The sequence below is a fragment of the Mobula birostris genome, chromosome 31 (assembly GCF_030028105.1).
Source record: "Mobula birostris isolate sMobBir1 chromosome 31, sMobBir1.hap1, whole genome shotgun sequence".
Taxonomy (NCBI): Eukaryota; Metazoa; Chordata; class Chondrichthyes; order Myliobatiformes; family Myliobatidae; genus Mobula; species Mobula birostris.
Window position 1 is genome coordinate 32,474,291 of NC_092400.1, and position 24,334 is coordinate 32,498,624.

The 24,334-nt window shown below is 43.2% G+C and overlaps 1 long non-coding RNA gene across 2 annotated transcripts in view; it reads left to right on the top strand.

The window, feature by feature from the left end:
- LOC140190761 (uncharacterized) overlaps nt 1–24,334 on the top strand; it is a 76,856-nt gene that overhangs the window by 45,958 nt on the left and 6,564 nt on the right. For both annotated transcript variants that reach the window (XR_011883678.1, XR_011883679.1), the window contains one exon: nt 371–561. This is a non-coding gene — a long non-coding RNA (uncharacterized lncRNA). The remainder of the gene's footprint in view (nt 1–370; nt 562–24,334) is intronic.

A 24,334-nucleotide genomic window follows, 5' to 3' on the forward strand; every position in this document is an offset into this window, starting at 1 on the left:
ACCCCTGCTCTACACCAGATCTGAACTGGTGGGTACATGTAATTCTTGACGTATATCAAAGTAAAGATAGAGACGTAAAGGCAAGATATTTGCCATGCATTATTTAGCAGTCAAGATGGGTTGGTACTGTGGGGACTCGCCCTGACGCTACATGGAATCCTTAATCTGAGCTGCAATTTACAGATCATGTCCCCATGGACCCAGCTTGGGGACAACAAGGCACAGGAACACAGTGGTCATAATCCATTAATAAGTTTTGCTTTATTTGTTCACGGGATGGAATTAACACTCAGTGCGGACACTTACTGGCCTCAGTGCCCTGAACTCAAGCAGACGTTAGGTGTTGCCCAGTTGTTTTTTTTTTTTGCAGGGGCAGGGTGAGTGTGGAGAAAACAAGGGAAGACTCGAAGCTGCAGGAATGTAGGTTTTGAGAAGAATGATGAAAATATTGTGGAAGGACAGAGCTATAAATCAGGAAGTGTGACGAAAAGCCGGAGTAAGAAGAGAGCTGAAATCATCAATCAGGAAATGGCAGCTGGAACTTCTGGGACATGTACTGAGGTAAGAGAAACTCGAACATCTTACAGGAATAGATGATGGAGGAACAAGTCATGCTCAGCAGCATCAAGGGATGGACAGGTAAAAGTTTTGAAGAGCTCATTAGAACTTCTCAGATTAAAGACAGACGGTGATTACCCACGTCATGGACACAGCATATAACGATGATGATGGTGAGGGTGAGTGTAGTTGAAGGGAGGGGTGAAACAGGTATTTCTACTAACATCAATGTGAATTCTTGCTGTACATTCTGAAATCAAAAGCCATGGATGAACCAAGAGGTACGTCATCTGCTGAAGGCTAGATCTGTGGCATTCAAGTCTGACGACCCAGGCCTGTACCAGAAAACCAGGTATGACTTGCGGAGGGCTATTTCAAGGACAAAGAGACAATTTTCTAATGAGGTTGGAGGCGACATCAGAAGTGCAACAACTCTGATAGGGTTTGCAAGACATTACTTCCAACAAAGCAAAACCCAATAGCATGAATGGCAGCAATGCTTCACTACCAGATGAACTCAACACCTTCTATGCCCACTTTGAAAGGGAGAATATAGCTACAGCTGTGAAGATCCCTAGGGGCTGCACCCAGTGACCCTGTGATCTCTGTCTTGGAGGCCGATGTTAGGCTGTCTTTAAAGAGAGTGAACCCTCGCAAGGCAGAAAATCCTGATGGAGTACCTGGTAAGGCTCTGAAGGCCTGTGTCATCCAACTAGCGGGAGCACTCAGGGACATTTTCAACCTCTCTCTGCTACGGGCGGAAGTTCCCACTTGCTTCAAAAAGGCAACAATCATACTAGTGTTTAAGAAGAATAACGTGAGCTGCCTTTAATGACTCGCCCGGTAGCACTCACATCGATAGTGATGAAATGGTTTGAGAGGTTGGTCATGACTAGACTGAACTCCTGCCTCAGTAAGGACCTGGACCCATTGCCTATCACCACAATAGGTCAACGGCAGACACAATCTCAATGGCTCTTCACACAGACCACCTGGACAACACAAACACCTGTGTCAGGCTGCTGTTTATCGACTAGAGCTCAGCGTTTAACACCATCACTCCCACAGTCCTGACTGAGAAGGTACAGAACCTGGGCCTCTGTACCTCCCTCTAAACTGGATCCTCGACCTCCTAAGCGGAATACCACAATCTGTGCCGATTAGTGATAACACCTCCTCCTCTCTTGTGCGCCTCAGGGGTGTGTGCTCAGCCCACTGCTCTACTCAGAAACAGAATCAGAATCAGGTTTATTATCACCGGCATGTGACATGAAATTTGTTAACTTAACAGCAGCAGTTCAATGCAATTCATAATCTAGCAAAGAGAGAAAAATAATAATAATGAATAAAATAAAACATAATGATAAATAAACAAGTAAATCAATTACGTGTGTTGAATAGATTTTTAAAAATCTGCAAAGAACAGAAATACTGTATATTAAAAAAAAGTGAGGTAGTGTCCAAAACTTCAATGTCCATTGAGGAATCGGATGGCGGAGGGGAGGAAGCTGTTCCTGAATTGCTGAGTGTGTGCCTTTAGGCTTCTATACCTCCTACCTGATGGTAACAGTAAGAACTCTCTCTATACCCATGACTGTGTGGATAGGCATAGCTCAAATACCATCTATAAATTTGCTGATGATACAACCATTGTTGGTAGAATCTCAGGTGGCGATGAGGGGGCGTACAGGAGCAAGATCTACCAACTAGTGGAATGGTGTCGCAGCAACAACCTGGCACCCAACATCAGTAAGATGAAAGACCTGATTGTTAACTTCAGGAAGGGTAAGACGAAGGAAAACATACCAATCCTCACAGAGGGATCAGAAGTGGAGAGGGTGAGCAGTTTCAAGTTCCTGGGTGTCAAGATCTCTGAGGATCTAACCTTGTCCCAACATATCGATGCAGTTATAAGGAAAGCAAGACAGCATCTATACTTCATCAGGAGTTTAAAGAGATTTGGTATGTCAACAAAAACACTTAAAAACTTCTATAAATGTACCATGGAGAGCATTCTGACAGGCTGCATCACTGTCCAGTATGGATGGGTGGTGGGGGGGGGGGCGGGTGTGGCTACTGCACAGGACTGAGAGAAGCTGCAGAAGGTTGTAAATCTAGTCAGCTCCATCTTGGGTACTAGCCTACAAAGTACCCAGGACATCTTCAAGGAGCAGTGTCTCAGAAAGGCAGCATCCAATATTAAAGACCTCCAGCACCCAGGGCATGCCCTTTCCTCACTGTTACCATCTGGTAGGAGGAACAGAACCCTGAAGGCACACACTCAGCGATTCAGGAACAGCTTCTTCCCCTCTGCCATCCGATTCCTAAATGGACATTGATCCTGTGATCACTTTTTAATATATATTATTTCTGTTCTTGCATGATTTTTAATCTATTCATTATACGTATACTGTAATTGATTTACCATAAGACATAGGAGCAGAATTAGGCCATCTGGCCCATCGAGTCTGCTCCACTATTCAATCATGGCTGACCCTTTTTCCTATTTCCTCCTCAATCTCAGCTCCCGGCCTTCTCCCTGTAACCTTTGATGCCATGTCCATTCAATAACCTATCAATCTCTGCCTTAAATACATCCAACGACCTGGCCTCCACAGCTGCATGTGGTAATAAATTCCACAAATTCACCACCCTTTGGCTAAAGAAATTTCCACATCTCTGTTTTGAAAGGGCGCCCCCTCCTATCCTGAGGTTATGCCCTCTTGTCCTAGACTCTCCCACCATGGGAAACATCCTTTCCACACCTACTCTGTCTGGGCCTTTCAACATTCGAAAGCTTTCAATGAGATCTCCTCCTCATCCTTCTAAATTCCAGTGACTACAGACCCAAAGCCATCAAACATTCCTCATATGATAACCCTTTCATTCCTGGAATCATCCTTGTAAACCTCCTCTGAACCCTCTCCAAAGCCAACACATCTTTTCTATGATAAGGGACCCAAAATTGTTCACAATACTCAAGGTGAGGCCTCACCAGTGCCTTATAAAGCCGCAGTATCATATCCTTGCTCTTGTATTCTAGACCTCTTGAAATTGATGGTAACATAGCATTTGCCTTCCTCACCACCAACTCAGCCTGCAAGTTAACCTTCAGGGTGTTCTGCACAAGGACTCCCAAGTCCCTCTGCATCTCAGATTCCTGGATTTTCTCCCCATTTAGAAAATAGTCTACACATTTATTTCTGCTATCAAAGTGCATGACCATACATTTTCCAACATTATATTTCATTTGCCACTTTCTTGCCCATTCTCCTAATCTATCTAAGTCCTTCTGCATCCCACCTGTTTCCTCAACACTGCCTGCCCCTCCACCAATCTTTGTATCATCTGCAAACTTGGCAACAAAGCCATCTATTTCATCATCTAAGTCATTTATATACAGCATAAAGAGAATTGGCCCCAACACCGACCCCTGCGGCACACCACTAGTCACTAGCAGCTAACAAGGAAAGGATCTTTTTATTCCCACTTGCTGCCTCCTACCAATCAGCCATTGCTTTAACCATGTTAGTAACTTTCCTGTAATTCCATGGGCTCTTAACTTGGTAAGCAGCTTCATGTGTGGCACTTAGTCAAAGGCTTTCTGAAAGTCCAAATATACATAGAAACATAGAAACATAGAAAATAGGTGCAGGAGTAGGCCATTCGGCCCTTCGAGCCTGCACCGCCATTTATTATGATCATGGCTGATCATCCAACTCAGAACCCTGCCCCAGCCTTCCCTCCATACCCCCTGATCCCCGTAGCCACAAGGGCCATATCTAACTCCCTCTTAAATATAGCCAATGTACTGGCCTCAACTGCTTCCTGTGGCAGAGAATTCCACAGATTCACCACTCTCTGAGTGAAGAAGTTTTTCCTAATCTCGGTCCTAAAAGGCTTCCCCTTTATCCTCAAACTGTGACCCCTTGTTCTGGACTTCCCCAACATCGGGAACAATCTTCCTGCATCTAGCCTGTCCAATCCCTTTAAGATTTTATACGTTTCAATCAGATCCCCCCTCAATCTTCTAAATTCCAACGAGTACAAGCCCAGTTCATCCAGTCTTTCTTCATATGAAAGTCCTGCCATCCCAGGAAGCAATCTGGTGAACCTTCTTTGTACTCCCTCTATGGCAAGGATGTCTTTCCTCAGATTAGGGGACCAAAACTGCACACAATACTCCAGGTGTGGTCTCACCAAGGCCTTGTACAACTGCAGTAGTACCTCCCTGCTTCTGTACTCAAATCCTCTCGTATATTATATATATATATATACTCAAATACAACATCCACTGCATCACCCTTATCTTTATTTATTTATTTATTTATTTATTATTCATTCATTCATTCTTCTTCTATATTATGTATAGCATTGAACTGCTGCTGCTAAATTAACAAATTTCATGACACATACAGGTGACAATAAACCTGATTCTGAATGCAATATGGTGTACCCCATCCTTGGTGCTGGAACATGTGATATGCTAAGGTGAACCTGTGTGTTCTCAGGGTGGAAGGGAGCAAGTCAGAAGTTGTGATACTGGTTGGTACAAATGTAGTACAGAAGGTGATAAGGTCTTCCAAACTGATTTTAAGGAGATCAGAAAGAAGTTAGAAATAAGTAATAATCCAAAAGTAGTAATCTCAGGATTATTTCTGAGATACTTGCTGATATATTCAGTCCTGTGCAAAGGTCTTAGGCACATGTAAAAAAAATTGTAAAGTGAAAATGCTTTAAAAAATAATAAATAGTTTCTAAATATCAAAATATTGACTATGAAGAGCAGTAAACTAAAAAAAACTAGATCAAATCAATATTTGGTGTAAACACCCTTTGTCTTTAAAACTGCATCAGTTCTCTGAGGTACACTGTCATGCAGTTTTATAAGAAAATCGGCGGGTAGGTTGTTCCAAGCATCTTGGAGAACTTGCCACAGTTCTTCTGCAGGCTATGGCTGTCTCGCTTGCTTCTGTCTCTCCAGGTAATCCCAGACCGCCTCAATGATGGCGAGATCAGGGCTCTGTGGAGGCCTTAGCAATCATGATGTGCCCTGACAATATATTGGAATCCAAGTCTAGAGGAAAGACAGACTCCAATGTAGAGACAGTGATGAGAGTTTATTCATAATAATACCTTTCTTTTCTTTTTAAATCTTTTTATTGAATTAGTACACAAAAGGTAAACCATGTAGGCACTAATACACTGTTGCAATATAACTTTACAAGAGATATTAATACACAAAAAGAAGTTAGTACAGACAGTGCAGTTTAGATATAAAATAACAAGGTAATATAGTAGTATACTAATTTTCATACATATCAATAAGGAAAAGAAAAAAAACCCAACCCCCCCCCCCAAAAAAAACCCACCGTGCAACTAATCTAAAAAGCAAAGCAAAGCAATGGGCTAACTAGGTATCAAGTAGAGTTAAACAAGTTAAAACAATCACGTCCTCAAACCCGACCTCCATTAAAAACAGTTAAAAAGCAAGAAGGGAATGTAGACATGGACAGAGAGAGAAAAAAAGTTACATTAAATGAAAATGTTGAATAAAAGATCTCCAGGTCTGTTCAAATTTAACTGAAGAATCATAAAGATTACTTCTAATTTTCTCCAAATTTAAACATAGTATCGTCTGGGAAAACCAAAAGAACGTAGTTGGAGCATTAATCTCCTTCCAATGTTGTAAAATACATCTTTTCACCATTAAAGTAAGAAATGCTTTAAGAAATTCTACGGGCTGAAGAGGAAAGATTACTGGAAATTTTAGGTAATCCAAAGATAGCAGTAATGGGATGAGGAGAGATATCTATATTCAATAGCTTTAACATAATATTAAAAATGTCTTTCCAAAAAGTTTCCGAAGTAGGACAGGACCAAAACATATGAGTTAAGGAAGCTATCTCCCCATATTCATAATAATTCCAAAAGAACATCAGTGGTTTGGCCAAGCAAAAGCTTGAGAAGTAACATTCTCAAAACTAGGACCCTGTGATTAGTGCTAATCAGGCATCCACTTAAATAATGCAAGTAATATGGAATCCCTGAGCCTATCAAAATAAACCTAAGCAGTAGGTACCAGGAGACTGGATTACAAAGAGTTTTTTTAAAAAAGGAAATCTAAACGATTTGCGACTCTTATTAAATGTGTGATGAATGTGTGGTTGGAAAGTAGATGCAGGACTTAGAATTCTGGGGCATTGTGTCCATTTCTAGGAGAACTAAAACTGGTACTATCTGAATAGATTGCATCTAGACTGCAGTCTGAGTACACTGCATCTAGGACCAGTGAATTGGTGGAGAGAATTGCTAGTTATGTGGGTTTGTTGGGGCAGGGATACAGGATGGGTGATTAAAACCTAATTTGGCAAGGGGATGTGAATGTCTGAAGCATATTCAGAATCTGGTTTAATATCACCACATATGTCATGGAATTTGTTTGACCCTGCGGCAGCAGTACACTGCGATACATAATAATAGAGAAAATACATGAATTACGGTAAATATATATTCAGTATAATATAAAATAGTTAAATTAAATAAGTAGTGCAAAAATGGAAATATAAGTGTAGTGAGGTAGTGTTCATGGGTTCAGTGTTCATTCAGAAATCTGATGGCAGAGGAGAAGAAGCTGTTCCTGAAACGCTGAGTGTGTGCCTTCAGGCTTCTGTACCTCGTCCCTGATGGTAGCAATGACAACAAGGCAAGACCTGGGTGTTAGGAATCCTCAATGTTGGACTTCCTTGAGCTATCGCTCCCTGAAGATGTCCTGGATACAACGGAGGCCAGTGCCCATGCTGGAGCTGACTGAGTCACAACTCTCTGCATCTCTCTTCGATCCTGCGCCGCAGCCCCTCCGTACCAGACGATGATGCAGCCAGTTAGAATGCTCTCCTCAGCACAACTGTGGAGATTTTTGGAGTGTCTTAGGTGACATACCAAATCTCCTCAAACTCCTAATGGAATATAACCACTGTCCTTTGTAGCTGCATTGATAGGTTGGGTCCGGGATAGATCCGCAGAGATGTTGGCAAGGATTGAAAAGTGGGGGAAGAATTACCCATGTGGGACTGTTGTCATGTCAATAACAGAAGCCAAGCAAAATAAAGGCAGGTTTGAGGAGTAACGACTCTTGGATAGACTCTAATGTAGAGACAGTGATGAGAGTTTACTCATAATAATTCCAAAAGAACATCAGTGGTTTGGCTGAGCAAAAGCTCAAAAAGGGAAGGGAAGAAAGTAGTTAGGTGGGGCGGGTAACAGTGCTGATAAAGGAGAATGTTGCAGTTCCCGTGAGAGACAATGTCCTGCAGTGGCCAATCAGTTAAAGAAACTGGAGGCCATCAACTCGAGAAAAAGATATAGAGGAAGACATTTGCAGAGAAATTGCAAAGATATGCTAAAGCCACGGTACAGTAATAAAGAGGAGGCTTTGATGATCCAAGTATAAATTGGGATACTAATGACATCAGAGCTAAGAGGAAGTGGATTATTCGAAATGTGATCAGAACTTTCTTGCCGCGATTCGAGTGAGGAATATTTATAGTGAGGCTCAAACCAAGCCAAATGGAGGAATTATCGGGGAGGGGTGGAGGAGAGAGCATTGATGAATCAGCAGTCAAAGTTTCATTACATTGAGAAGAGGTTCTTTTTAAAAAGGATATATAACCAATTCTTAAAGGTAAATGGTCTAATTATGGACCATAGGTTTTCTGTAATTACAGATCAGTGGACCCATCCCCTCCCAAAAATCATCTAAAAACAGGCTTTATACTTGCATTTTATTGCTTCTGCTCTCTTCTGATCTATATACACAACAGAAAATCAGGAAAATATCATGCAAAATTTCTAGGCCCCAGCAGGTTGCATTTCTGATTAAAGCCATGGATGGTACCAGTGACCTGGGTTTGATTCCTGCCTCTCCCTGTGACCATGTGGTTTCCTCCCACATTCCAAAGACATACCAGATGGTTAGGTTAAGTCATTGTAAATTATCTTGTGATTAGGCCAGGATTAAATTGGGGCATTGCTGGGTGGCAGGGCTTGAAGGGCTGAATGGCCTAATCCTCACTTTTTCTCAATAAATAAATAAATATAAAGATCAAATTGAATCTAAACATCAGAAAAAATACAAGCAGTGTATTTGAGTCCACTGCATTCTTTCAGTTGAGGCCACACTGGTTTGGAAAAGTTATCAATTAAAAAGTTACAACCAAGAGAATATCTGCAGATGCTGGAAATCCAAGCAACACACAGAAAATGCTGGAGGAACTCAGCAGGCCAGGCAGCGTCTGTGGGAAAAAGTACAGTCGATGTTTTGGGCCGAGACCCTTCGGCAGGACTGTAAAGGAAGAGCAGTCAGAGTGAAAAGGTGGAGGGAGGGAAGGAAGAAACGCTGGGTGATGGGTGAAACCAGGAGAGGGGGGAGGGTGTGAAGTAAAGAGCTGGGAAGTCGATTGGTGACAGAGATAAAGGGCTGGAGGAGGGGGAATCTGATAGGAGAGGACAGAAGACCGTGGAAGAAAGGGAAGAGGGAGTTGATGGGTAGGTAAGGAGATAAGGTGAGAGAGAGAAATAGGATTGGGGAATGGTGAAGGGGGGGGGGTAGCAGAGTTCAGTTTTTTTAAATAAACCTGATTTTTTGGTCTCTTTTTAATCAACCTGATTCTGACATACCAGGAAACCTGTTTTTAAAAAATCGCAAACAGCGGCAAACGCTCAGCCGATCGGACAGCACTTGTGGAAAGATAATATATTAATATAGAACTAAACCGGATTGATCAATGTGTGGTTAACAACCTTGGTTAGTTGTTTTATTTATTTAAGTATTTATTGAGATACAGCACAGATAGTCCTTTCAGTTCTTCGAGCCTCACCACCCAGCTACACCCCAATTTAACACTAGCCTAATCACAGGACAATTTACAATGAGCAATTAACCTACGAACCAGTACGTCTTTGGACTGTGGGAGGAAACTGGAGCACCCAGAGGAAACCCACGCGGCCACGGGGAGAACGTACAAACTCCTTACAGACAGAGGCGGGAATTGTAACCACTGCACTCCTCCTAGTATTGGCACAGTTCTAGCAATGATCACCAGGCACCAGGGTACCACACTCCTGCACCCATAACCAAACATAAATAAACCTTCTATTGCTCAAGTGCATAATTCTTGACCGCTGATCAGTTTCACTCCTTATATCTTGTTATTAAAACTACTGAACAGAAGTGCTCTATGAAAATGCGAGAGAAAAAAAACTTAATGTTTGTTATGGATTTTCCGAATGAATAAACTAGTATTCAGGAGATAAATCTTCAATCCAGAACACCCCTGGAGAAAGGCAAGCTTGGCTGAGGAAAAAAAGATTTAAGCGATAGGGCTATTGTGTGCAGTTTTGGTCACCTACCTGAAGGAAAGGTGTAAGTTTGAAAGAGTGCAGGGAAAATTTACAAGGATGTTGCTGGGTCTGGGGTACCTGAGTTATAAGGAAATATTGAATAGGTTAGGGCTGTATTCTTTAGCACATAGAAGATTGAGGTGAGATTTGACAGAGGTATACAAAATTATAAGGGGTGTAGATAGGGTAAATGCAAGCAGGCGTTTTCCACTGAGGTTGGATGGGAGTACAACCAGAGGTCATAGGTGAAGGGTGAAAGGTGAGAAGTTTAACAGAAACATGAATGGAAACTTCTTCACTCAGAGGGTTGTGGGAGTGTAGGACGAGCTGCCAGCACGAGAGGTGCATCAGAGCTCAATTTCAACGTTTAAGGGAAGTTTGGATAGGTACATGGATGGCAGAGGTATGGAGGGCTTTGGCCCCAATGCAGGTTGATGGGAGTAGGCAGTTTAAATAGCTCAGGAAGGGTTGCACATCTCTACGACTCTATGACTCTATACCTTGAAGGTGTTATCTTTATGCAAATTGAACAACCTGTTTATAAAAGTAGGAATCCGAGGTTGAAAGAAGACATTGTGGCACCAGTGCACAAATTGCAGGAATACTCATAAATGGTGTGTGTGTGTGTATTGACTGACTGCATCACAGCCCGGTACGATTTTGAACAGAATGCCTTTGAACAGAAAATCCTACAAAAAGTAGTGGATTCAGACCAGTCCGTTGGCCCCTCAACTATTGAGCACATCTACATGAAACGCTATCACAGGAGAGCAGAATCCATCATCAGGTGCCAAGAGCCTCAGGACTCACACCACCAGGTTCAGGTAGAGTTGTTACCCCTCAACCATCAGGCTGTTGAACAAAAGGGGATAACTTCGCTCAACTTGCCCCATCATTGAGATGTTTCCACAACCAATGGACTCACTGTCAAGGACTCTTCATCTCATGTTCTCAATATTTACTGCTTATTTATTTATTATTACCATTATTTCTTTATTTGCGTATTTCAACAATTTGTTGTCTTCTGCACTCCAGTCGAACACCCTAGTTGGGCGTTTTTTTCATTGATTCAGTATTATTCTATAGATTTAGTGAGAATGCCCTCAAGAAAGTGAATCTTAGTGTTGTATATGGTGACATATATGAACTTTGATAATAAAATTTACTTGAAATTTGAATTTTTGTTGGCCCATTCAATATCCAGTCATCGGTATTGGATTCCTCCTGGAACTCGAGGGCACCTGGTATTCCTCCTTCTCCATACCAACAAGGAGAGAAAGTAAAGAAAGCCACTCGGGTCAATTTCATTCTTAATACTTCATCACTAGCAAACCACCATTAGCAGAAAGCACAGATGTTAGAATGTGGTTTGGGAGGTGAGTGAGAAGTGCAAAGATGATGTGTTTTTTTTAAAATATTCTTTTAAAAATAAAATGAATTAAAAATAAAATGGTGGAAGCAGCCTCCCACCACATCCAGGCCTCTCCTTCCTACTATTGTATTGTTGCCCTGGGTCAGGATAGTTCACGCCTTGCAGAGGAAAGTGCATTTCAGTTGCTGTGTTTGTAATATCCAAAGAGAAAACAAATTAAAATAGGAAATTGAATGTTATCATTGTAGTGGTTCTTAGCTTGTCACACCTTCCTTTCTCTCTTCCCCTACTCACTGCAATGCTTTCAGAACAGAGCTAGCCTGCAGCTTATCCAGTGGGCTATCATTTTCGGAATTCATGGTCATTATGAACATGCAATTCGACGCAGGAAGGCACCATACTAAACATGGCTTTGTATTTTTTTACTTTATAGAGATACAGCACAGAATAGCCCTTCGAGCCGCACCACTTCGCAGTCCCCTGATTTAATACTAGCCGCACACATAAAAGATGCTGGTGGACGCAGCAGGCCAGGCAGCATCTATAGGAAGAGGTGTACACAGTCGATGTTTCGGGCCCAGACCCTTCGTCAGGACCGAAATGTCAACTGTTCCTCTTCCTAGAGGAAGAGTAAAATTTTTTATGTGTGTTGCTTGATCTGCTGGATTTCCTCGTGTTTGCGTCCTTAATACTAGCTGAATCACTGGGACAATTTATAATGCCCAATTAACCTACCAGCCAGTAGGTCTTTAAACTGTGGGAGGAAACCAGAGACCATGGTCATGGTAAGAACATACAACCTCCTTACGGGACAGCGCCGGGATTTGAACCCTGGTTGACTGTACTGCAGAGCGTTGTGCTAACCACTACACTACTGTGCTGATCCATCATATTGTAGTGGAAACAGGACAACAAAAAAAGCCATTAATAATTACTTCTTTCTCTTTTCTATTTTAAAGCTAAGGCCACTGCAAAGGCTCGGTGGGGAAGGACTATGGTTTAGGGTTCTTCTGCTGGAGTGGGGGGGGGGCCCGGATGGGGAAGGAAGCGCCCCCCCCCCCCCCCGTTACTGTACAAAAACCTAGAGGACTACATGAGTGTCAGCAGTGCGAGAACAGTATGGAAAACATTGGCCTTGTAGGAAAAGAATAGAAAGTCACGGAATGGTTTATTCTTGTAAATAATCTTTTATTGTGCTGGGTTCACCAGCAACTTTTATGTGTGTTATTGTGAATAAAGTTCATTTTGTTTAAAAAAAAAGCTAAGGCCAATTTGCGCGCCAGCCGCCACTCTGAGGTTAGCAATCTCAACTCAGACCTAAGGCTTAAACTATTTGCTTTCTGTTGTTTACACCAGCATATCATTTAACCACAGTCAAAGGATCGAGATATCATATGTAATTATGAAGTAAACAACAAATTTATCAGTTTCAGTCCACAGTTTCACTCTGTTAATTTGTGTCAGCTGAGGCTTTGCACTGTACAGCTGGTGAATGGAGTTGTACTTACATTGTGTATTTGACCACGTCTCTCACTGATACCTTTTATTCCAGGGACATTTTATAGTTACTGTGTCTTTAATGTTGAGCTGGGGGTAAGGAGGGAATCTAAAGCAGATTGTCTCAGCTGCTATCTCGAGGTAATTACACTGGGCTGTGTTTTCTCTTCACTTTTTTCCCCAAACTTCCTGCCTTCTGTTTGCTGCTTGTGGTGTTGTGTTGAAACAAAAGATTATCAAAATTGGACACAGGAGAGAAAAAGTCTGGAAAAGCAGGACTGCGAGAATTTGTAATATTTGCTATCCAGATCCCAATCTTGTTAAGATTCTGCTTTAATTAGTTAGGGTGCATACACTTACTCTCATATGAGGTTTAAAGCTCACCTCTCACAAAATGTGCTACATGCAGACATCTTTGTTGTTTGTCTAGATTAGGGGATAATGTCTTTTCCTTCTCCAATTTTCTTTCCTTATTCTGCTGATTTTAACTGCGATACATTTCCATGGTGCCAAAAGTTCCTCTGGGAACTTAACCCACTATGAATTTACAAAGTACAAAGTTCAAAGTAAATCTCATTATCGGAGTACATACTGTATATGTCACCATACACAACCCTGAGATTCATTTCCCTGTGGGCATACTCAGCAAATATGTAGAATAGTAACTGTAACAGGATCAACGAAAGATCAGCCAGAGTGTAGAAGACAGCAAACTGTGCAGATACAAATATAAATAAATAGTAATAAGTAACAAGAACATGAGCCAAAGAGTCCTTAAATTGAGATCATTGGTTGTGGGGATATCTCAATGGATGGGCAAGTGAGTGTAGTTATCCCCCTTTGTTCAAGAGCCTGATGGTTGAAGGGTAGTTACTGTTCTTGAACTTGGTGATGTGAGTCCTGAGGCTCTTGTACCTTCCACCTGTTGGCAGCTGTGAGAAGACAGCATGGTCTGGGTGGTGGGGTCTCTGATGATGCATGCTGCTTTCCTGTGACAATGTTTCATATAGATGTGCTCAATAGTTGGGAGGGTTTTATCCATGATGTACTGCCCCGTATACTGATTATTATATGAATATATTGTTATTACTGATGCATATTTATATGTATTGTTATTACTGATGCATATCAGGGGACGTGGTGTGTATGCTAGATACACCTGTGAGGATGGGGGAGGGAAGCTCATGGCCCGTTAAACTGTCTTTTGTCGAGGTGAATGGATTGGAGAGGCATTTGGGGGTTTGGTGGATGTGCTGATAGATGTCTGAGTGAGGGACTAGGTAGATGTATGACTTGGATGTATTGGGATTGACTCCGCCACGGGTGGCCACAAGCCCCGCTGTGAAAGGAGAAAGATCAGACACGGGGCTAACAATCCCATCCTGTAAAAACCCAGAGCAGCAGAAACACCAACAGAAGCTCCAAAGACATCATCCCTGGGACAAGAAAGATCTTTGTCTAGCAAACAACAGGAATTCTGCAGATGCTGGAAATTCAAGCAACACACATCAAAGTTGCTGGTGAACGCAGCAGGCCAGGCAGCATCTCTAGGAAGAGGTGCAGTCGATGTTTCAGGCCGAGACCCTTCATCAAGACTAACAAAAGCAGAAGCCTCAGGGCCGATCAGCCTTCCAGTGGCCCAGTACAGAGGGAACTCTGGCGAGCTGCTGTCAGCGGACTGTGCCCAGTGAAGGGTGATAGGCTTAAGAAGAAAATGATGTATTTGGATTGATACACAGGATAGATGTACTATGAGTTTGAGGGCCTCAGCGAGATGGACTATAAATATGGATTGTGGATGTTGGATCCGATATCCTTCTGGGAATGGGAATCTGAATGGGTGAAAGTAAATCCATCCACTTTCCTACTTGGGTGCCACAGTAGCGTAACAGTTAGCACAATGTTATTACAGCTTGGGGTGTCAGAGTTCAGAGTTCAGTTCTGGCTCTATCTGTAAGGAGTTTGTACGTTCTCCCCGTGACCGCGTGGGTTTCCTCCCACAGTCCAAAGACGTACCGGTTGGTGAGTTGATTGGTCATTGTGAATTGTCCGGTGACTAGGCTGGGGTTAAATCGATGTGTTTCTGGGCAGTGCCGTTTATTGAGACGGAAAGACCTGCTCACCCGCTGTACCTCAAAGTTAAACAAAATGAATAGTGTTGATAACAACATCAGTAGCTTCAGAATTGGGTAGGGTATAAAATCAGAATCAGCTTCATCTGGTAGATTTCATGAACTTCGTTGTTTATTCCAGCAGTACTGTGAGTTTAAAAAAATGTATACATTACAAAATTGATAAGCAGTACAAAAACAAAGAGTAACAAAGTACTGTTCATGGAGCGTTCGGAAATCTGATCACAGAGGGGAAGGAGCTTTTCCTAAACCATTGAACAATGGGTATCCAGGCTCCTGTACCTCCTCGCCATTAGTGCGAACAAGAAAAGGGCATATCCCAGTTGGTGAGGGTCCTTAGTGACGGATCCCTCCTCTTGAGGACGTCCTCACTGGTGGAGAGGGTTGTGACTGTGATGGAGCTGGTTGAGTCTCCAGCCCTTTGTAGTCTCGTGATGCTGTGTGTCAGAGCCTCCCTACCAAGCACACAACCACTCTGAGTGCTCTCCACCACATATCTACAGAGCCTCCTCAAACTCCTAAAGGAATAGAGCCACAGAGAATCAGAAATCTACGCGGGGTGATTGATAAGTTCATGGCCTAAGATAGAAGGAGTCAATTTTAGAAAACCTGGCACATTTATTTTTCAACATAGTCCCCTCCTACATTTACACACTTAGTCCAGCAGGCGTGGAGTTTACGGATCCCTTCTTTGTAGAAGAGGTCCACAGCAGGAGTGATTGATAAGTTCGTGGCCTGGGGTAGAAAGAGACGAGTCATATAGCTCTCGTTACGTGCACATGCAGTTCAACTCTTTGAGTGAAAATGCAGAAAGCTTGAAGTTTCTCCTCATCTCCTTCTACCTTAGGCCACGAACGTATCAATCGCCCCTGCTGTGGACCACTTTCTGGAGGTCCAAGATGCTGACTTCTACAAAGAAGAGATCTGTATGTTCCACGACCGCTAAGTGTGTAAACATAGGGAAAATAAATGTGCTGGGTTTTCTAAAATTGACTCCTTCTACCTTAGGCCACAAACTTATCAATCACCCCTCATATTGTGTAATCAAAAACTTACTGTGGTGTAGTGCATTGAGAGACTGCTAGAATTAACTGCATTAGCAGTTTCAAGTCCCTGGACATCAGCATGTTGGAGGATCTACCCTGGGCCCGACATAAACTTGACCTTCAGATGCTTTCCAGTGCTGACTGGATTGAGTTCTTCTGACTTCCCCTTACTGAAGTCTACAATCACTTCCTTAGACTTGATAACACTGAGCGTGAGCTTTCTGATCTGATGCCACTCAGGCAATCTGCCTACCTGAGTGCCTCCTCATTGCCACCTGAAATTTTACCAACAGTGATGATATCTGTAAATGTACAGATGGCATTTGAGCTCGCTTAGCCATACAGCAACGAACGTAGTCAGAATAGATCAGGGGGCTCTCCAGATGCCCTTGATGTGTCGGTGTTGATTGCCAGCGAGGAGGAGATGTTATTTCTGGTCCACACAGACTGCCGTCTCTTGATAAGGAAGATGTGGATCCAGTTGCAGAGGGAAGTACAGAGGCCCAGGTTTTGAAGCTTATTGATTAATACTGCGGCAATGATGGTGCTGAACACTGAGGTGTAATAGATAAACAGCAGCTTGATGTGCTGTATGCTTTACCGTTGTTTAGGTGCTCCAAAACGGAGCCAAGAGCCAGTGAGATTGCCCGCTGAAGACCTGTAGTGCCAGTTGGCAAATTTCAATGGGTCAATGCCCTTGTTCAGGCAGGAGTTAATTCTAGAAATCCCTCACTGCACTAGACCACAGTAAATTTTCGATATCACAATAGATTTCTGTTAACCATTTTGTAATCCAATCCAAAACACAAGCATTTCCCATCATCACTTCAAACCAAGAAATTGTTCAGCTTTGTGTGTTGTTTGAAGTAGATTTATTCTCAAATGATTTATGTTTTATACAACCTTTGAGATTTATGCTTTATACAACCTTGAGATTTGTCTTCTTACAGGCAGCCACAAAACAAAGAAACCCAATAGAACCCATTAAAAAAGACCATCAAACACCCAATGTGTGAAATAAAAGAACAAATCGTGCAAACAATCAAACGTAAACAAATATCACGCAGACCTAAAGTTCACCACAGCCCCGAAGCCAGTTCATCGCTGCAGCGGATCCAGGAGCCCGTTAGTTGCCTCATTTCAGCACAGAGACGAGTAAACCTCGCGGAGAAGCGAGTTGCACACCAGTCCATCCCTCACCTTGGGGCCCGACACCATGAACTTTTCAATCTGGCCTGGCAGTAAAATTGGCCAAACATCGCCTTATTCCCCACTCTTGAACCTGGGTCTGCCACTTCAATTCGATCCCAAGTCTGCTCTACCAATGACCCAACATCGGCTCATTCCTCTCTCAGGCCTGAGCCCCACCCCCTCGATTCGACCTGTACCTGACCTTTGCAGTTCCCTACTTAAAGACTCACTCGTTCATTATGTGTCGTGTCCTATAACTTGACTAAACATCACCTTTCCACGACCATGATTGCTCTTGGCAATTTTTTTCTACAGAAGTAGTGTGTCAGTGTCTTCTTCTGGGCAGGGCCTTTACAAGATGGGTGACCCCAGCCGTTATCAATACTCCTCGGAGGTTGTCTGCCTGGCATCAGTGGTCACAAAACCAGGACTTGTGATATGCACCAGCTGCTCATACAACCATCAACCACCTCCTCTCATGGCTTCATGTGACCCTGATCAGGGGGCTAAGCAGTAGCACCTTGCCCAAGGGTGACCTGCAGGCTAGTGGAGGGAAGGAGCGCCTTACACCTCCTTTGGCAGAGGCCTATTTCCAAAGCAGTTGTGAAATGTATCTCCATCCCACCACCCATGACTAAAGATTAACCAAGCTGTTTGGATACATCAATTCCCAGTTTTAATGAGCAATGTTAACTTAGTAATTGATTTTATAATGTCATTACAGTGTTTTAATGATCTAAATGCAAACTCCTGCTTTCTCCGGTGTTAGTAAGCAGTCCCTGGGGCAGCACGGTGGAGTGGTGTTCAGTGTAACACTATTACAGAGCCAGTGATCCAGGTTCAACTCCACCGCTGTCTGCAAGGAGGTTGTACGCTCTCCCCGTCACCACATGAGTTTCCTTCAGCTGCTCCGGTTTCCTCCCACATTCCAAAGGCGCAAGTAGGGTAACTGGTCACGTGGGTGGAATTGGGTGGCAGAGGCTCGTAGGCCTGAAAGGCCTGTTACCGTGCTGTAACTCCAGGTAACTAAAGCTCTGCTGTTGCTACAGAGGGGATTGCTGTCAGAAAGGGTGGCAGAGGCTCGTAGGCCGGAAGGGCCTGTTACTGTGCTGTATCTCCAGATAACTGAAGCTCTGCTGTTGCTACAGGGGGGATTACTGTCAGAGAGGAATGTTACAGCTGGCAAAACAGATTAGACAGGCGTTTTTCAACAACTTCTTATCTGTATTCTTTGTGAGGAATTTGAGTTGAAGAATGTTTCTAGTGTAAACTAACAAATAAGTTATGCAGCAAAATGTGTTACCATCAATACAGCAGTTACAATCACAAAAAAGCTGAACACGTTCGGCACAGGAACATCACCAGCAGATGGAAATTGTGCCACGTACTACCTCCTGCCATAAGTTGAGTGAAGTTATCCCCTTTGCTTCAAGAGCCTGATATTTGAGGGGTAATAACTGCTCCTGAACCTGGTGGTGTGAGTCCGGAGGCTCCTGTACCTTCTTCCTAATGGCAGCAGTGAAAAGAGAGCATGTCCTGGGTGGTGGGGGTCCCTGATGATAGATGCTGCTTTCCTGTGACAACACTCTGTGTAGATGTGCTCAATGGAAGGGAGGGTTTGACCCGTGAAGGACTGGGTCGTATCCACTACTTTTTTGTAGGATTTTCTGTTCAAAGGAATTGGTGTTTCTATACCAGGCTGTGATGCAGCCAGTCAATATACTCTCCATGACACATCTTTAGAAGTTTGTCAAAATTTTAGTTGTCAACATTCAGTTTTTTCGATATCTGCATCCTCTTGTGTCTTCATTCCAGAAGCTTCTTTCTTCAATGGTCAGAAGTTTATGATTTTGCCAAAGTAGGTTAAGTGCAGCCACTATCAGATCTCGTGAAACATTTGATTCCAATGGAAGCCTCAGAATAGTGATTTAGATTGTAGGATACAGGAGTAGAATTAGGCCATTTGGCCATTCGAGTCTATTCCATCATGGCTGATCCATTTTCCCTCTCAGCCCCAATTCCCTACCTTCCCCCATATCCCTTCATGCCTTGACAAATCAAAAATCTATCAACCTTAAATGCACCCAATGACTTGGCCTTTACAGCCACCAGCAGCAATGAATTCCACAGGTTCACCACTCCCTGGCTAAGGAAACTCCTCCTCACCTCTGTTCCAAAAGGACGTCCCTCTATTCCGAGGCAGGGTCCTCTGGTCTTAGACTCCCCCACCACAGGAACCATCCTCTCCACATTCACTCTACCAAGGCCTTTCAACGTTCGATGGGTTTCAGTTTGGACCAGGACTTCCGATGTCCTAATGTTGCTGTGACTAGTTCAACAGTGAGGCAGTATGATTCTGTGGTGTATCTTTAATTTTACTGTCATTCAAGTCAGAGAAAGTCTGTTAGTTACCTGTATACCATTATCTTCCATAATTATTTAACAACAATGTACAAACCCCACCAGAAGGAGCCATTCTCACCTTTTAACTAAAATCCTCTGCAGTTGTGTATATTACATCATGTTTATGCACGAAGACTCTTACTATAAATCCTCAGTTTAGGAATGAGATGATCTATACTGGGAGTCACCCTCTTTCTTACGGAGGTAGGCTTGTTGGTAGGGAGTCCCCTTACTCAAACTAAATTTCATCCTTTCATCTCAGGGCTTCTCCCACTCCGGGTTGCACCTTCCCATCCAGGCAGAGCGATGAGGGGGAGCATGGGAAACGTGGAAAATGTGATCTGGTCTTGTCACTGATGCTGGGGGGCGGTGTGGAGGGGACCAGTAATAACAGTGGAGATGAAGATCCAGTGGCCAAACTGAGATTCAGGGTAGAGGAGATTTGTAAGTGACAGTGCTCTTCACACGACCGGCCGAGGATTTTAACCGTGCAGCCTTTGGAATCAGACGTGATCGGGCTGCGCCTGCCTTTCCAAACTCCACCAGCACAAACTACATCCCTTCAACAAGAAATATTCTCCCACTTTACTTGTTGAAGAGGCTAATGAGGGCTCCGGTGCAGTGCTGTCGGGGTCAAGGTAAATTTATTATCAAAGTACGTTTATGTCACCGTTTGCAGCCCTGAGATTCATTTTCTTGCAGGCATTCACAGGAAAATAAAGAAACTACGCTGTTGGAATTGGTGCCTTAATCATATGTTGCTCTTAACAGCAAAATCCCAATCAGCTATTCGGCTGCAGGATAGGTGGTACTGCAGAGTTACAGCGCAGGGTTCTCCCGAGTTCGCAGTTCAATTCTGGCGCCGTCCTGTAAGGACTCTGTGTTTGTGTCCCGTCTCCCCCCCCGCCCCCCCATCCGTGGAATGCATGGGTTTGCTCCGGGTCCTCCAGTTTCCTCCCACTGGAGACGTACCAGACAGCTTAACTGGTGATTGTAAATTGTCCTGTGATTAGGTTAGGATTAATCGGGTTTGTCGGGGGGGTGGGGGGGGGTTGGCTGGGGCAACATGGCTCGAAGGGCTGAATGGCCTATACTGTGCTGTATCACTAAATAAATAGGGAAGATTAGATTTGATTAAAACAAAATGTGACCCCTTTTCATTCAGCGTGTGCACACGTTTGCTTCCAGTCGACGTTGGGTTTAGGAGGGCAAATTTCTGTTTCCTCTCCAAAGAATGTCCAGGACAACTGCAGAAGTCCCATTCTTTTATTTATCAATTTTATTTGAAACACAGCGTGGAACAGGCTCTTCTGACCCACAGAGCCAGCAACCCACCCTATGTAACATTAGCCTAAACTTACAATGATCAATTAACCTAACAACCGGTACATCTTTGGACTGTGGGAGGAAACTGTGGCACCCGGAGGAAACCCACGCAGACACAGGGAGAACGTACAAACTCCTTGCAGACAGCAGCACCAGAGCTGAACTCTGAACTCTGAACTCCACCCTGAGCTGCAATACTGTCGCAGTAACGGCTACGTTAATGTGGCGCCCCTGTTCTATCTCCAGTCTTGGTGTGACTTCTGCAAACTGAGTATCCCACGTGTAACCTCCTCCTGTTCCATTCACCTCTGTATGAACTGGCGAATTTAAAGACAATATCTGGCTAGATTTCTCTCTATCCTGCCCCACAGAGGTGATTAAGCAAGCTTCTAATTGTTTCTGCCACGTAGAAAGATTAAAGATGTTTTTTAATCAGCTTTATTTGTCATATGTAAGTTGAAACATAATGTGAAATGCGTTGTTTATGTGAACGACAGACGCAGTCCAAAGACGTGCTGGGAGCAGTCCAAAGACGTGCTGGGAGCAGCCCACAAGGGTCACCATGCTTCTGATATCAACATAACATGCCCATGACTTACAAACCCTAAAGGAAATGTCTCATCAGAAACTGCAGTCACATCTTAAACTTGCCCAGCAAACATTTAAGAATGTGTAGGAACTATAAAAGTTGTAACTTTCAGAAACTGAACAGTTTGATTAGAAGATTTACCTCTCAGTGTCCAGATATGCACATATCTAATGTCTTTAACTTATCCACATGCACCGAATATAGTCTCTATTTTAAAGGAAATTCATGAGGGGCTGTTTTCCTGATACTACTTGGTACTAAGGCCCTTTGAACTACTTGTGGCCTACTAAATCTATTTCAGGGAAATAGCCTTGGATTTCCAGCCAAGAACTGGAAGGAATGCCAATTTGAAATGAGACTTAAGAACCCTTACAAAGACTTCAGCACTTCTTTCATATTTAATCCCCCTGGAAATCTATCCATGTGCAATTGACTTGCATTTTGATAGGTAGAGTCTTGGGTGTATATATATATACAGCTAGGTGCCTAAAACTTTGTACAGTACTGACTTAATTTTATGTATTGCACTGTACTACTGCCCCCCAAAAAAATTCATGACATATGTGAGTGATGATAAACCTGATTCTGATATGGGTCTCTATTGTGGACAGAGAGTGTGAAGGGGGCAGGGAGAGGGGAAATCCTGGTTGGGAGAAGGGGAGTGAGCAGGAAGCATCGGAGAGATGTTCTATAATGATTGATAAACTAATTGTTTGGAATCAAATGACCTTGCCTGGTGGCTCAGGGCTGGGTGTGTCTGTACCTGTACCACCCCCCACCTGGCACTCCTTCTCTGCCACCTGTCCCACTCCCCACACTTGGCACTCCAGCCTCACCAATCCCAACATCCTTTCTCTCTCTCTCTCACCCCCAACCCTCCCAACCCGCCCCCCGCCCCCCGGTGCTATCCGAACCCAGTGCCAGAGCGAGGTTTGATCGACACAGTTTCTGGATTGGGACTCTAATTCAGGTTTATGATGTGTTTCTAGTTGTTCCAGTTGCTCCTTTTTTGCTAGTTTGGGCGATTTTTGAATCAGAGCAGCATGCAGATAACAAACACCGAGCTGAACTGAACGGGCCTTTCGATTTTGTATTTTATATTCTGTGTTTTCACTTGTTTCTGTTGCCGTTTGTGCGATTCACGTGTGGGGGGGTTGATTTATTTCTTTGAACATTGTTCTTCTTTGTTTCATAGCTGTCTGTGGGATGATGAATTCAATTATATATTGCATACATACTTCAATAATAAATGTACTTTGATTCCTTTGAAACTCTTACAAGGTCAAAGCCCATTGACAGTTCAGACCGCCATATGAAAGTTGACTATTTCAGTCAAGTACCAGAGTTTTCTCAATGGAACCTCAACCAAATTCTGATGACAAAGTTATCAGAAAGGTAAAACAGAAGAAATTTTAAGGGAAGATGGTAGAAAGTTCACATTTAACTTTTAACCAATTGCAAATTCACTCTTCATCATCTTTTCTAATAGACTTACTGTGAATAGATTTAAAGCTCTCCCTCCCCCGCACAGTTTCGTTCCAATTTAAAGTAATCAAGTCTTTGAAAACATCCTCACCAATGCATTGAGAATGAGATACAATTAATAATGAGCTTTTCTTCTTGTTTACATGTGTTAATGTGTGGTAACAAGTTTGTTCCTGAATAATTTACCATATAGTTCAATGATTTTACACATTCAGTGAATACCTCAGCACTGGATTTCAGCAATTTCAATGAACAAGATAAGATTACATATATGTTGTAATTAGTAATAAATTCTCTGCCCCGATTCATAGATCATCAGAATCAGAATCAGTTTTAACATTACCGGCATGTGCCCTGAAATTTGATAACTTTGCAGCAGCAATAAAATACAATACATGATAAATATGGGGAAAACTGAATTACAGTGGGTGTCTATATCTATATTAAATAGTTAAGCTAAAATAAGAGGTGCAAAGACAGAAAAACAAAGTAGTAAGGTAGTGTTCATAGGTTCAGTATCAATGTAAAAATCAGACTGCAGAGAGGAAGAAGCTGTTCCTGAATCGTTGAGTGTGTGCCTTCAGGCTTCTGTTGTTGTGGCTATCCCTCGAGGTCGAGGATGATGGTTTTCGTTCTGTTGATCTACTTATGGGCTCTCTAGTGACTTATGAGTCCAATCTTGGCTTACCTCCTTTCTGATGGAAGAATGGGAAAGGGGAATGTCCTCAGTGGTGGGGGTCCTTAATGATGGACGCCGCCTTCCTGAGGCACCGCTCCTTGAAGATGTCTTGGACTCTACGGAGGCAAGTAACCATGATGGAACTGCAAATTTGTAAATAATCTGTAAGTAGAAGTTCCACCAGCTGTTCGAAAATAAAATTCTCATCCTTGTGTTCAAATCCTTCCATGGCCTTGGCCCTCTCTGTCTCCGTCGTGTCATATGACATGGGCAAACGTGGCCTTGATTGGTCTTGGCAAATTTTTCTACTGAAGTGGTTTGCCATTGCTTTCTTCTGGGCAGTGTCTTTACAAGACAGGTGACCCCAACCATTATCAATACTCTTCAGAGATTGTCTGCCTGGCGTCAGTGGTCACATAATCAGGACTTGTGATATGCACCAGCTGCTCATACGACCGTCCACCACCTGCTTCCATGGCTTCATGTGACCCTGATCGGGGAGGGTGGGTGGGCTAAGCAATTGCTACGCCTTGCCCAAGGGTGACCTGCAAGCTAGTGGAGGGAAGGAGCACCTTACACCTCCTTTGGTGGAGACGTATCTCCAATCTGCCACACTGTTTCTACAACCCTTTGAAAATCCATACTCCTCCAACT